The sequence below is a fragment of the Erinaceus europaeus genome, chromosome 14 (assembly GCF_950295315.1).
Source record: "Erinaceus europaeus chromosome 14, mEriEur2.1, whole genome shotgun sequence".
Classification (NCBI taxonomy): Eukaryota; Metazoa; Chordata; class Mammalia; order Eulipotyphla; family Erinaceidae; genus Erinaceus; species Erinaceus europaeus.
Window position 1 is genome coordinate 85192432 of NC_080175.1, and position 13090 is coordinate 85205521.

At 37.5% G+C, this 13090-nt stretch overlaps 1 protein-coding gene across 3 annotated transcripts in view; it reads right to left on the bottom strand.

Moving 5' to 3' along the window:
- CSNKA2IP (casein kinase 2 subunit alpha' interacting protein) overlaps positions 1–13090 on the bottom strand; it is a 96773-nt gene that overhangs the window by 29760 nt on the left and 53923 nt on the right. The window contains exons 2-3 of one of the 3 annotated variants that reach the window (XM_060170994.1): positions 10950–11102; positions 9244–9393 (exon numbers count right to left, since the gene is read on the bottom strand). The exons of the other annotated variants lie outside the window; for them this stretch is intronic. The gene's annotated coding sequence lies outside the window, so the exon portion shown is untranslated. The remainder of the gene's footprint in view (positions 1–9243; positions 9394–10949; positions 11103–13090) is intronic. 3 annotated transcript variants of the gene reach the window in all.

Here is a 13090-nt window from a genome sequence, read left to right on the forward strand (position 1 = left end):
ACACACAAATACACACATACACACACTGACCTTGGGTTCCCTGTAGACATTTGGAAGTTGTCAGCAGTAGCATAATGACAGTCCTAATTATTAAAATCACTCTTGTGTGAAGAGTGTTCCAGAATAAGATGCCGACAGGCATGCAATATGTCAACTGCACCGGAATTTTTTTCTTTTAAAATGAAATTCTCAGGAATTCTACTAGCTTTCATCCAAATACCTCTTACCAACCCAGTAACATGAACACTCTTACGCTTCCTAAAGCTATCTACAAAATGGAGGATAGCCCCCCCCCCCCCCCTGCAACTCTTCATCTGCACTATTCCAGCCTTTAGGTCCATGATTGGTCAACAATTTATTTGGCTTTGTATGTTACCTCTCTTTTCGACCACCAGGTTCCAGATGCTAGCAGGATGCTGACAAAACTTCCCTGGACAGATAACCCCACCAACGTGTCCTAGAGCTCAGCTTCCCCAGAGCCCTTCCCCACTAGGGAAAGAGAGAGGCAGGCTGGGAGTATGGATTAGCCAATCAACGCCCATGTTCAGCAGAGAAGCAATTACAGAAGCCAGACCTTCCACCTTCTGCATCTCACAATGATCTTGGGTCCATACTCCCAGAGGGTTAAAGAATAGGGAAGCTATCGGGGGAGCAGGTGGGATACAGAGTTCTGGTGATGGGAACTGTGTGGAGTTGTACCCCTCTTATCTATGGTTTTGTTAAAGTTTCCTTTTTATTAATAAAACATTAATAAAATAGAATAATAATTATAAATAAATTCTAAGTTCATAAAAATTTATAATGCCCTAAGGATATTTTTATTATTCAGTTTGACCAAGTGACTTCCTTACAGTGACAACTTCAAAATCGACTAGTTCCCAAATTCTTCACAATCACAGAGATATTGCCATCAATTCAGTAAGTCTGAAAACCAGGTCTTAGTATAGTTAGCCCAAAAATTTTAAGAACAATATCACAACCTCTATTTCAAAGTGGATGTATAAACATGTAATAGTTTCACACAATACAAATTGAAGTATCACATTGTCTAATATGGACTCCTAGGGATCATTAAAGTGTCAAGGAAATAAGAACTGAAGTTTAGGGGGGGGAAGCCCCTTTTATATAGCTTCAGGTAGAATCAGGAGCTGTGGAAGGAAATTATGTGAAAGCAAATTTGAAATCAATATAAAATAGAATGAATAAAAAAACCTAACTTAAAAAAAATTGGCCACCTTGCTTAGCTATTATACTTGTAGTTGGTTGTTAATATATCCAGTCTGGAAATTCATACTTTGAAAATAACAGTCCAGCAAGTAGGAAGTGATATAAAGCTGATAAGCTCTCAACCTGCTCTCCATCCCATTGTGGGAGTATCAAGCATTCATTCTCAGGCACAACCAAGCACCAGCAGAAGCCTTCCTGATTCTCCTAATGACAGACTGTCTCCAGGAGAGGTAATTAACTATTTGGATTTTAATGGCTAGCCTTCTAGTTACCACGCAAACTGCTGCTGGGGCCAGATAACCTAAAATAAAGCACATTCACAAATCTTTATCTCAGAGCACAGAGGCAGTGAAAAAAGAAAGTTAAATATCAGCAAATGTGCCTATTTATTGTGTAAATATACCAGATGACTTCTTTTTTTGTGTGCCCTATGCTTTAATCAGTGAAGTGTATAAATTAGTCTGGTCTTTGAAAGTTAAATATATATATATATATTTAAATAAATAAATATATATACATATATATGTGTGTGCATACATATATAATCTCTGTTCTAGTAATCATAAATAATGCCATTCATTATATTAAATAATCATTTAATAAAGCAGCAAACTGAGGAGACTTCAAAAAGGACACACTTGATTCTCCAAATTATTTTCATGCTGCTTATTCCATATAAGCCTACACACTAAAAACTATAATATTAACATGAACATTCAAAACAGAGAAATGCTATCCAATTTTGAGATTGAGCAAATAAAAATGAGTTTTTATTTCCATGGTAAAATAACAGCTTTTTAATCAAGTCATTTGAATGTTCAGGCACTTTTCCTGAAAAAGGAAAATGAATGGGTTAGAATTTATAGTTATGTTGTCTTAAACTGAGTATTCTTCCTCCTATGCCCAGAAGCTGCTGACAAAAAGTATTAAGGGTGATAAATGTCTATAATTCACTTGCTATAATGGTATAGCAAGTGTCCTGGGAACAAAGACATTATAAAAGTATAATAATTTCCATTCAGTAGCTTCAAAGCTATAACAATGTCTCTCTCTTAATTTTCATGTTAACTTGATCGGTTTATCTGAGGTTTAAAAATGCTACTGGGTCTCCCTATCTCAGCTGTGCTGAACTCAGACCTGTTAATCTGCACAAAGCAATCTGGTTAGCTAGGAAGATGCAGTACCTATAAACAAAGAGCAAAAGAAAATGGTATTTTCTTGAATCTCTGATATCCATTCCTCTGTGACCAACTGAAGCCTCTGCCATCCTATGTCACCCACATCTTGTAGTGACTAACAAAACTAGTGTTGGCTTTTAGGCCTCTAAATTTTAGCACAGAATTTCTTTAGGACATCTCACCTCAATGGAATTTAGAAGGTCTAATGGGAAAATGCTATACTGTGTATCTCATACCTGCCCAGGGGATTTACTTTAGATTCTCAAATGAAAAAACCATCATGCCTGTTAACAAATAACTTTAGAATTTGTAAAGTAGAATCCATACGTAAATACCTTTCTTGAAATTGTGTTAACTTGGCAAGGAATTAATATCCAGTGCAGCTCACCAATCTGTGAGGATTAAGTGAGATTATATATGTGAGTTGAACAGTTTAAAGAATTGAAAAATAATAGTACAGTTGAACAAATGTTGGCTTCTCATGGCTCTTTCTACTCTCTTCCTCAGCTCACGTAATGACCAGTATGTTTATTTAAGCAGTATTATTCTCACTTTAGAAATGTGGAAATAGGAAGTTAAAGTGACTAAAGGACATTTTATATCTTTTTCTTTTTTAATTTTTATTTATTTTATTGATTCCCTTTTGTTGCCCTTGTTGTTTCATTGTTGTAGTTATTGATGTCATCGTTGTTGGATAGGACAGAGAGAAATGGAGAGAGGAGGGGAAGACAGAGAAGGAGAGAGAAAGACAGACACCTGCAGATCTGCTTCACCGCCTGTGAAGCGACTCCCCTGCAGGTAGGGAGCTGGTGGGCTCGAACCGGGAACCTTACGCCTGTCCTTGCGCTTTGCGCCACCTGCGCTTAACCTGCTGCTCTACAGCCCGACTCCCGGACATTTTAGATCTTATACCCAGACGAACGGGTGTAAAATTTTACACAACCCATCTTACTCCACAATATCACAAAATTTGTAGGAAAAAAATATGACTTTATTCACATTGTGTTCACGCTGCATAATCCTTCAGACAAACTGGCAAGGTGGGGAGATAGCATAGTGGTTACGCAAACAGACTCTCATGCCTGAGGCTCTAAGGTCCCAGGCTTAATCCCCTGTACCACCATAAACCAGAGCTCAGCTCTGGTTAAAAAATAAATAAATAAAAACTGGCAGACATACCACCATAATGTTGAACTCTCCCTAAATTGGTGTCTTAACCTTTCCATCTCAGGTGGTTCACTTTCTAAACAAAATCCCAAAACCTAGATATACACCAGTTTCTGTGAGAGAGAGCATATGTTCACACGTATGCATAAACTACTGCAAAATATATACCTGAAAGCAGAAGTACACTAGAGTTTGCAGTGAGTACCCCCCTAACTCTTCCTCTCCACTATTCCAACCTTTGGGTCCATGATTGCTCAACAATTTGTTTGGCTTTGTATGTTAACTCTCTTTTCAGTCACCAGGTTCCAGATGTCATCAGGATGCCAGCCAGGCTTCCCTAGACTGAAGACCCCACCAATGTGTCCTGGAGCTCCGCTTCCCCAGAGACCCATCCTACTAGGGAAAGAGAGAGGCAGACTGGGAGTATGGACCAAGCAGTCAATGCCCATGTTCAGCGGGGAAGCAATTACAGAAGCCAGACCTTCTACCTTCTGCAACCCTCAATGACCCTGGGTCCATGCTCCCAGAGAGATAGAGAATGGGAAAGCTATCAGGGGAGGGGGTGGGATATGGAGATTGGGTGGTGGGAAGTGTGTGGAATTGTACCCCTCCTACCCTATGGTTTTGTTAATTAATCCTTTCTTAAATAAAAAAGAAAAAAATTGGTGTCTTAAGCTCATCTTTTCTACTTTTTATATTTTTTTCTTCATAGTTTGGTCTGGGAAATCAAAATCAAATTCCATTCGCAAGGAAGAACACAGTGCAGAGTCTAGCTTCAAGCCTTGCATCACCTGAGTGGTGTTATGAAAATGGGAAATATTGGTGCTGTGGCATCTCTCCCTCTCTCTTTTGCCCTCTTTGTCTCTATGTCTTTCTGAATGAAAAACCCCACCTGGAGTAGTGAAATAACACATGTGCAAAAGCCAGGTTACACACACACAAATTGTATTTTACAAATTTGGGGAGGGTAGTGGTAGGTGGATCACCAGAAACAGCACATTACCATGGGCAAGAACCCTGGTTCAAGCCTGACACCAACACCTGGAAGCACATGCAGGGGAGAAGCTTCATGATGATTTATATGAGATTATCACTAGGGTTCCATGCCTGCACTACGAATTCACTGCTCTTCATGGCCCTTTTTTCCATTTTATTGAATAGGACAGAGAGAAATTGAGAGAGGATGGCGAGACAGAGAGGGGAAAAGACACCTGCAGACTTGTTTTGCCCCTATGAAGCAACTCCCTGCAGCTCATGAGCTGGGGGCTCAAACTGGGATCCTTACACAGGTCCTTGTACTTCCAACTATGTGCCCTTAACCCAGTATGCCACTGCCCAGCCCCCTGGGTCATAATCTTATATAGTCAAAGTGATCAATGTTATTTTTTTCTTTCTTTCTCTTAACTCTTATAAAATAATCACTTATCCAAATGCTTAATATTTCTTTAATTTACCTTATCACAACAAACTATTTTCAGGTTTTATTTTTATGTACAAGATATATCATATTACCTTTTGTTTTCCCTCCAGGGCTATTGCTGGGCTCGGTGCCTATACCATGAATCCACCACTCCTGGAGGCCATTTTTCCCCCCCTTTTGTTGCCCTTGTTGTTGTAGCCTCGTTGTGGTTATTATTATTGCCATTGTTGATGTTGTTCGTTGTTGGATAGGACAGAGAGAAATGGAGAGAGGAGGGGAAGACAGAGAGGGGGAGAGAAAGATAGACACCTGCAGACCTGCTTCACCGCCTGTGAAGTGACTCCCCTGCAGGTGGGGAGCTGGGGGGCTCAACCGGGATCCTTGTGCGGTCCTTGCGCTTTGTGCCACGTGCGCTTAACCCACTGCGCCACCGCCTGACCCCTACCTTTTCTTTTTTAATATTTTATTATTGGATAGAGACAGAGAAATTGAGAGAGGAGGGAGAGACAGAGATGGGAAGAGACAGAGAGACAGACACCTGTATTCCTGCTTCATCACTCATGAAGCTTTCCTCCTACAGGTGGGACCAGGACCATGAACCTGGGTCCTTGTGCACTGAGATGTGAGCACTTAACTAGGTGTGCCACATATTACCTGGCCCCCATATTACCCTTTCTTTGGGAATGTTCTAATGGTGTCCACTATAAATACATGCAGGTCTCCTATTTATGTTCAAACATTCAAATCATAAGAAAATAAATGTTTTAAAAAAATGACTTTAATTTTAATATTGTTCTTCGGCCCAATTCTTCCAAAGTTTGAGCCAATTTTAACCCAAATTTAGCCAATGTGGAATAAAGCATAAATGAGAGACTTATAATCTCTTTGCGTATTGTTAATGTCCCAACTAAGCACAAGATGGAGTTCAGATGCTATGCCCCAGTCAGCAATTCAAAGCTTAACAAAATGGTCCAAGAATAAATTCAACATAAAAATAAATGCAAACCAAAGTTTTTTTAAAAAAAGCTAAACCTCTATGTTTACCAAACCCAGAAAAGAAAGACTTGGTCAACCAGTAAGCACTTTCTGGCCAGCATATTATCAAACCTACTGCCAAAACTACCCTTTGCTCCAGTGAAAACTCATCCTGATCTAATCAATCAGAAAAGCAATATAGTCTAATTCCTTCTGCCTACTCTGGTATATAGAAACATTTCACAGACTTAGACATTGCCTCCTATTTTATTAAATGCTAGACTAAATGCTTCCTGATTCATGAATCATGGAATAAAGTCAACCAAAATTGAATATATATATATATATACATATATATGTGTGTGTTACAGTTTCTTCTAGTTATTGTACTTTACAGTTATAAAACATCTCAAATATTAAATATTCAACAATATTTAGCATGTATTTAGATATAAAAACTTACTGTTGGACAAATAGTTCACATGCCCACGTTATCCAGACAGTATTTAATGATTTCCAATAACTAAATCAAGTATCAGTTTTGAGATTAAACTAACTAAAATAAAATGTTAAGGGGGACAGAGATAACTCAGGCTGTTGGAACACGAATTTGTATGCTTGAGGCCTCAGAAGGCCTCAATTTCTAGGGCCACCATATGCCATATTTGAACAGTACTCTTGATTCTTCCTCCTCTCTCATTCTCTCTCCAAAATATTTAAATATTTTAAAAATACCATCAATTGGGAGTCGGGCTGTAGCGCACTGGGTTAAGCGCAGATGGCGCAAAGCACAAGGACGGGCATAAGGATCCCGGTTCGAACCCCGGCTCCCCACCTGGAGGGAAGTTGCTTCACAGGTGGTGAAGCAGGTCTGCAGGTGTCTATCTTTCTCTCCTCCTTTCTGTCTTCCCCTCCTCTCTCCATTTCTCTCTGTCCTATCCAACAACTACAACAACAATAATAACTACAACAATAAAACAACAAGGGCAACAAAAGGGAATAAATAAATAAAATAAATATTTAAAAAATACCATCAATTTTTCAAACATACATATTTCAACTTCTTTATAGGCACAAGAGACTAGTTGCTATATCGTCAGATTGAACAGTCTAGAGAATCTTTGTCTGCTTTGTGATAAAGCAGAGATTTCACTGAGTACTTAATCTACAGTTAGCTTAATAAAACTCATAGTCTGGACTATGAGTATAACTGTATTAAGCTAACAAGTACAGAATCATCTAGGGGAAAAAGACAAAAACAATTAGATGTTAGACAGAGATGGGCTTTGCTAAAAAGTGTGGTAAATTTCATGTCAATTGTAGACTTTATAAAATAACTTGAACTAGAAAGAACAAGAGTGCTCAGCTTGATACAAAACTAGCAGAAAACAGGGTCAAGGTGGTGGCTCCGACAGTGGAGGACACATAGTACCATGTTTAGGGATCCAGGTTTAAGCCTTAGGTCTTCACCTACAGTGGGGAAAGCTTCACAGTAGTGGAGCAGTGCTAAAGATACCACTCCTCTCTACCTCTCTCCCTAACACTCACCCTTTCTCTTCAAAATAGCCAACAAGAATGATGGACTCCTATAGGTACTTGGTCCCAGCAATAACTCTGATGGCAAAACTAAAAAACAAACAAAAAAATAAGAAAAAATACATTCTTGGTCCCACAGAATACTTTATCTTTAATTCTCCCTCCTTCTTTTTTAATTTTTGGGGGTTGCCAGAGTTTTCACTTAACAATTTTTTTTTATTTCTTCTTTAATGATAACAAAGAGAACTTTCATCCTAATGACAACAAAGTCATATTTCTCATTCAAAATGACTAATAAATATTACGATTAAATTGTATATAGACATTTTTATGATAACAAAGGTTATTTTTGGTATTAGGCTATATCACAAATAACTTTAAAACTAATTTTTTTAATTTTATTTCTAAATTTTTCATTTGTGATGAATATCAGGTTACACAATTGTCAGATTGCGAAGTATAGTTCCACACCATACCTACCACCAGAGTTCTCCGTGCCCACCCTCTCACCTCCCAAAGATAATCATCATAGGAATAAACTACTATATAAAAAATCTTCCTAATTTTGGAAATATGTGGAGGGTGGGTCATCTTCAGAATATTCTAAACATCAGAATTTTATTAAGATTACTACCAATTGCACGTTTCATGATCTGAGTCTTCCTTTTGGTATCAGTGAGTTGCTGGGAGGAAAAAAATGAACCTTCATATGTTTTCAGTCATTTTATAACAAAATTTGAATTATTTCTATTGCAGATTTTGGAGTGTTCCAACTTAGTTCCGATAGAATTTCTCAACTACTGTTGCTAGAGGGAAAGGTCTGTTATGACATGCAAGGGCCCTAATTCAGGCACAAAGAAAGGACTGGCTGGGGCAGCTAAAAATACACCACTTAAGGGCATTTGTTACGGAAGCTGAAAACTATCACTGCTTTTACAGCTGTTCCTGTAGTAAAAGATAATTTGAGTTGCTATTGTTTCGTTTTACAAGTAACCAATAAAATGAATAATTTACATCATAATGTACAGGGTAAAATCTGATGACTTCACTGGGATATGTAACAAAACTGGAAAAAACTGATCAAAATAAAACAAGATGGTCATGACTTAAAAATATTTGCTTCTTATTTTTCATGAGTACTGCACATGTGTGCTATAATTTGAAGCAAAGCTATGTCTTATCACCTCACATTTTGCTAAGCATATTATGCTTAATATTTGCCTCATTTTCTATAATTTGGTACTAACAGTGGGAAAAAAAACACATTCTAAATTTCAGAGAATTTTGTTTCATTTGCACTTGACCACCCAGATATTTTTTTCCCCAACCTAAACTGACAGAAAGAAATCGTTTTTCATATATAATAGAGAGCTGATTTAGCAAAGAACACCATCTGGCCTTAGTCAATCCTGACTCTGGACAACTAATTTGAATAGCTGGTTAATTTCAACAAGCGGCCTCTTCCATTTTCTCAGAAGATGAGGGGACACCTGGAATGGAAGAGGAGGAGGTGCAGGGGGAGCAATGACAGGCAAGTACGGAAATAGAGTAGATAGCTGCTGAGGCATAGCTAATCAGAAAGGACACTCCATGGATATTATGGGCCCATTGCGATAATAAAAACAGGATCAAATTGCCTACCCAAACCACTTGACAGTCTACATCTTTAATTTTTAAAGTTATGAAGACACTTGACACAGAAGGGGATCAATTATCATGAGTTTGCGTGCAAATACTTACTTAAGCAATGCAGAGGGTCAAACTCAGTAGGAAAATTGCAGGCTTGCAGCCATGTAATAGCAGCTAATTACACTATTCCAGGGTCCTTTCCAATGGTCTCAATGAGCAATAGTGGTCATGGATGATTTATTTTGAATCATCATCAGGGATCTGAAGTTAGAATACATTTATACATTTGCTAAAGAAGACTAATTCTAATCGTGAGTCCAACAAAATAGAGAATAAATGTTTTAAGAATTCAAGTCCTGAAGTCAAATAGCTTGGCATTGCTAAATAATGTGACAGAGTTGTCTGTCATGGGGTAGAGACTGCTCAGGTCACATTTTGTCTTAAAATGGGCAACTGTAAACACGTAAATTGAAGAGGATGAGAATTTGAACTGTCTTCTCTATATGTCCAATTAATAAGGTACTTTAGGGGACAGGGTGGTGGTGCACCTGGTTGAGCGCACATGTTACAATGCTCAAGGACCCGGGTTTGAGCCCCCAGTCCCCACCTGCAGGGGGAAAGCCTTGTGAGTGGTAAAGCAGTGTAATATGTGTCTGTCTCTTTTCCTCTCTATTACCCCCTTCCCTCTCAGTTTCTGGCTGTCTCTATCAAATAAATAGAATTTAAAAAAATGAATGAAGTGCTTTACTTCATCTAAAATTTAAAAAGTGAAATGACTGTGTTAATAATAGTTTTTGAGATCACTATTTTGGCCTCAGATTGCCAAAGTAAGTTCTATCTCTGATTATTCAGTTGCTTTAATGGAAAAATATTTACTCATGCCTTCTTTGTCCATTTTATCCCATCTCCACAAATCTAGAGGGATTAATATTTTTATAAGAATGTCTATTAAAAGCAAAAATCCAATGTGCTGGTCTAATAGCTGAGGGAATTTTACTTCATTACTGATTTGAGAAAAATAAACCATTCAAAGTTTAATGAGTGTCCTCAGACTTGTGGTGACCAACAAAAATAAGCAAACTTCCATTCCTGACATATATTTTCTTGAGGAAAAACTTACATCCCTCTTATTTCATTTCCTATGTGAACACTACTGAGCAGATATGACATGTGAAGATTGTTTCTTTTTTCTATTTCATATCTCAAAGCAATTTTACTCATTAAGAAGTGAATTGAGTACTTGAGAATGAATTGTTTTCTCCTCCTGTTGTATTAACTATACTGCTTTAATGTATATTTAAAAATTAGTCCATTGCATAGAAAAATAAATTCATTCTATGGTATTTCCCTGAATCTCTTCCAGAGAGTATTAACATTCACAGCAAATAAGGCTTTGCTTGTGAAAGAAGTTCTCAGCCATAAAAATATAAGTATGTTCTCAGCCTTCATGGCCACCTGTGTCACCAACTGCACTGTGGGTGGACATGACACTTTGACCTCCATCAGATAAAGTGACTATGGCACCAAAAGTGGAAAGAGATTATTGTCAACACTACAGATGCCACCAAGAAGTTGATTGAATTTCAATGTCAGTTCCTTATTTAGCTGCATAATCAGGTTTTGTATAAATCTATAGAAACATGAAATATACATATTCATACATTTTGCATAATAAGTGCTACAAGAAATACATACATATGTATTCTGCATCTCCACTCTTTTTTTTTGTTTTTTTCTGAAATTTTCACTTAATTTCTTGCTGAAACATAGACTATATTTGAATAGAAAGAGAATATTGGCACAATACTGGGGAATACCTGGCTCAGCACTGATGAAATGGTTCCATGCTGGCTTCCACGTATCCACACAGTCTGAGGAGGTAGGATTGGAAAGCTACCACTCTCTGTTGATATGTGAGCCAATATGCTTAGTAGAAGTTGGGTTTTTCTTTCTTCAATCTGCTTTGTGGTCTACTTGGGGATGGGAGGCTGTTAGCAGTGGGATAGGAACTAACGGTATTACATGCTACAAAGAGCAATTGCCTGAGCAATTTTCCTAAGCCAGAGCCAAAGCAAAGCAAATGCAGCAGCCCCCCTTGCCTCTCTGTCAGCCACATGAGAGTAGAGCTGCTCGATGATCTCCACAGGGCAAATTCCGTGACAGAAACTGAATTCTGTGGCCAATTGCATGGCGGCATGGGTCTGCCTCAAGTATGGAATTTTAATATTGAGCACTAAGTACATTTTTTTTCTTTTTCAAGGGCTATCGGATGTAAAGAATTTTAATAACACAGGTGTATTCGCATGGGAAAAAGTGCCTTCCAATTAGAGAAAGATGCAAATGTTATTTGAAAGTACTACTGTCACAGTATGGCTTAACATTTTATTATCAAGTCTAGAAACAATGGCCAAAGATATAATGTTAAAATAATCCAGTCTTATATCCTTCAGTGAAAATACAGACAAAATATCCCCTGAGATCAACTATTCAATGTAAAGTGTCTCTCTTTCCCATGTGAGGATGTTATATATATATATATATTTTTTTTAATCATTTATTCACGTCTATAGAGATAAGAGAAAAATGAAATGGAAAAATTCAAGTGCCAGCTAAACCTTTTAAAGATAAAATTTAAAATAACTGTGCTACCCACATCTCATGCTGAAAAAATAGGGAAATTGTATTCATGGAATCTAGAGGTTCATAGTACATTTAATATGCATTAGATCAGTAACTGTCTTCATTTGACTTCTTTTGCTTTTCACTTGGGATAGAATATTGCTTCTTATATTTTAAATTCAAAAGTATGTAATCATACATTTAGATTGTATTTTATTGGCACCTCTACACTGAAGTCTTTTGGGTTATTTTCTTTCCTTTGTATTTTACATGTAAAAAATATTTTTCTTATTAAGACAGAATCACCATAAACTACAGTTTGAATGGTTAATGAGGCTGGAAATTATGTATTCCTTATCTCGTGGAATTATCGAATCTTAAAGCCAGAATATAATCTTAATGATCATCTAAAACAACCTTCCTTATTTTCTGAATGATAAAAATGAAGTACAGAAAGAAGTGAGTGACATACTTACATGCCTAAAAGATGACAACATTGGTAACAGAACATTAGACTTTCAATTTTGAAATATTATTCTTTAATCTTCCTAATAGAATAATATGGAGATAATTTTACTCTAGGAACCATCACTCTACCTAGTTACTTGCCTCTTTGTTCAGATATCAGTTGGACTGTTAAGATTCTGGGCTTGTCCATGGCCTTTTCAGTCCAATGAGACTGGAAGATACTCTCCACAATAGATACAGCTGTGGCTTAAGACCTTGTCTGGGTAGGCAGGCTGAGTTCTGGGATTGGCAAAATTTCTAGACTGAGGAAGCAAGTCTGGAGACCCAGCAGAGTTCCCTGGTCCAAGTGCACCCTCAACTTGGTTCTGTGAATCACTAGAGTTGCTGTTTGGACACCCTTGTGACTTTGGATGCTACAGAGGGACAGAGAGTCCCGCAGCAGATACAGTCTGGGTCCCTGAGTGACTATATGAGAGGATTCATTGCCCACTGCCAAATGTGTTTGTGATTCTGATGTCAGCAAACTATTGTAAAGTAAGATAAAAAGAAAATAATAACAAAAACAATTTCAATAATGCATGATAAATGGATATCTGGGACTAATTATGTCAGGAAGTATAGAATAAAAGAAAAAGTACCATGAAACAATTGGTTTCATTAGAGTCCCGGTAGAAAATGGGTAATATATTCAAGGTCCAATAATTAGAAGATTCATCAAATGAACTATTTACCAAGATTTGGATAGTATTATATATCCTAAGGAACCAAATAAAACCATCCGAAAGATTTGTGTACACCTATGTTCATAGCAGCACAATTTGTAATAGCCAAAACCTGGAAGCAATGCAGGTGTCCAACAGCAGATGAATGG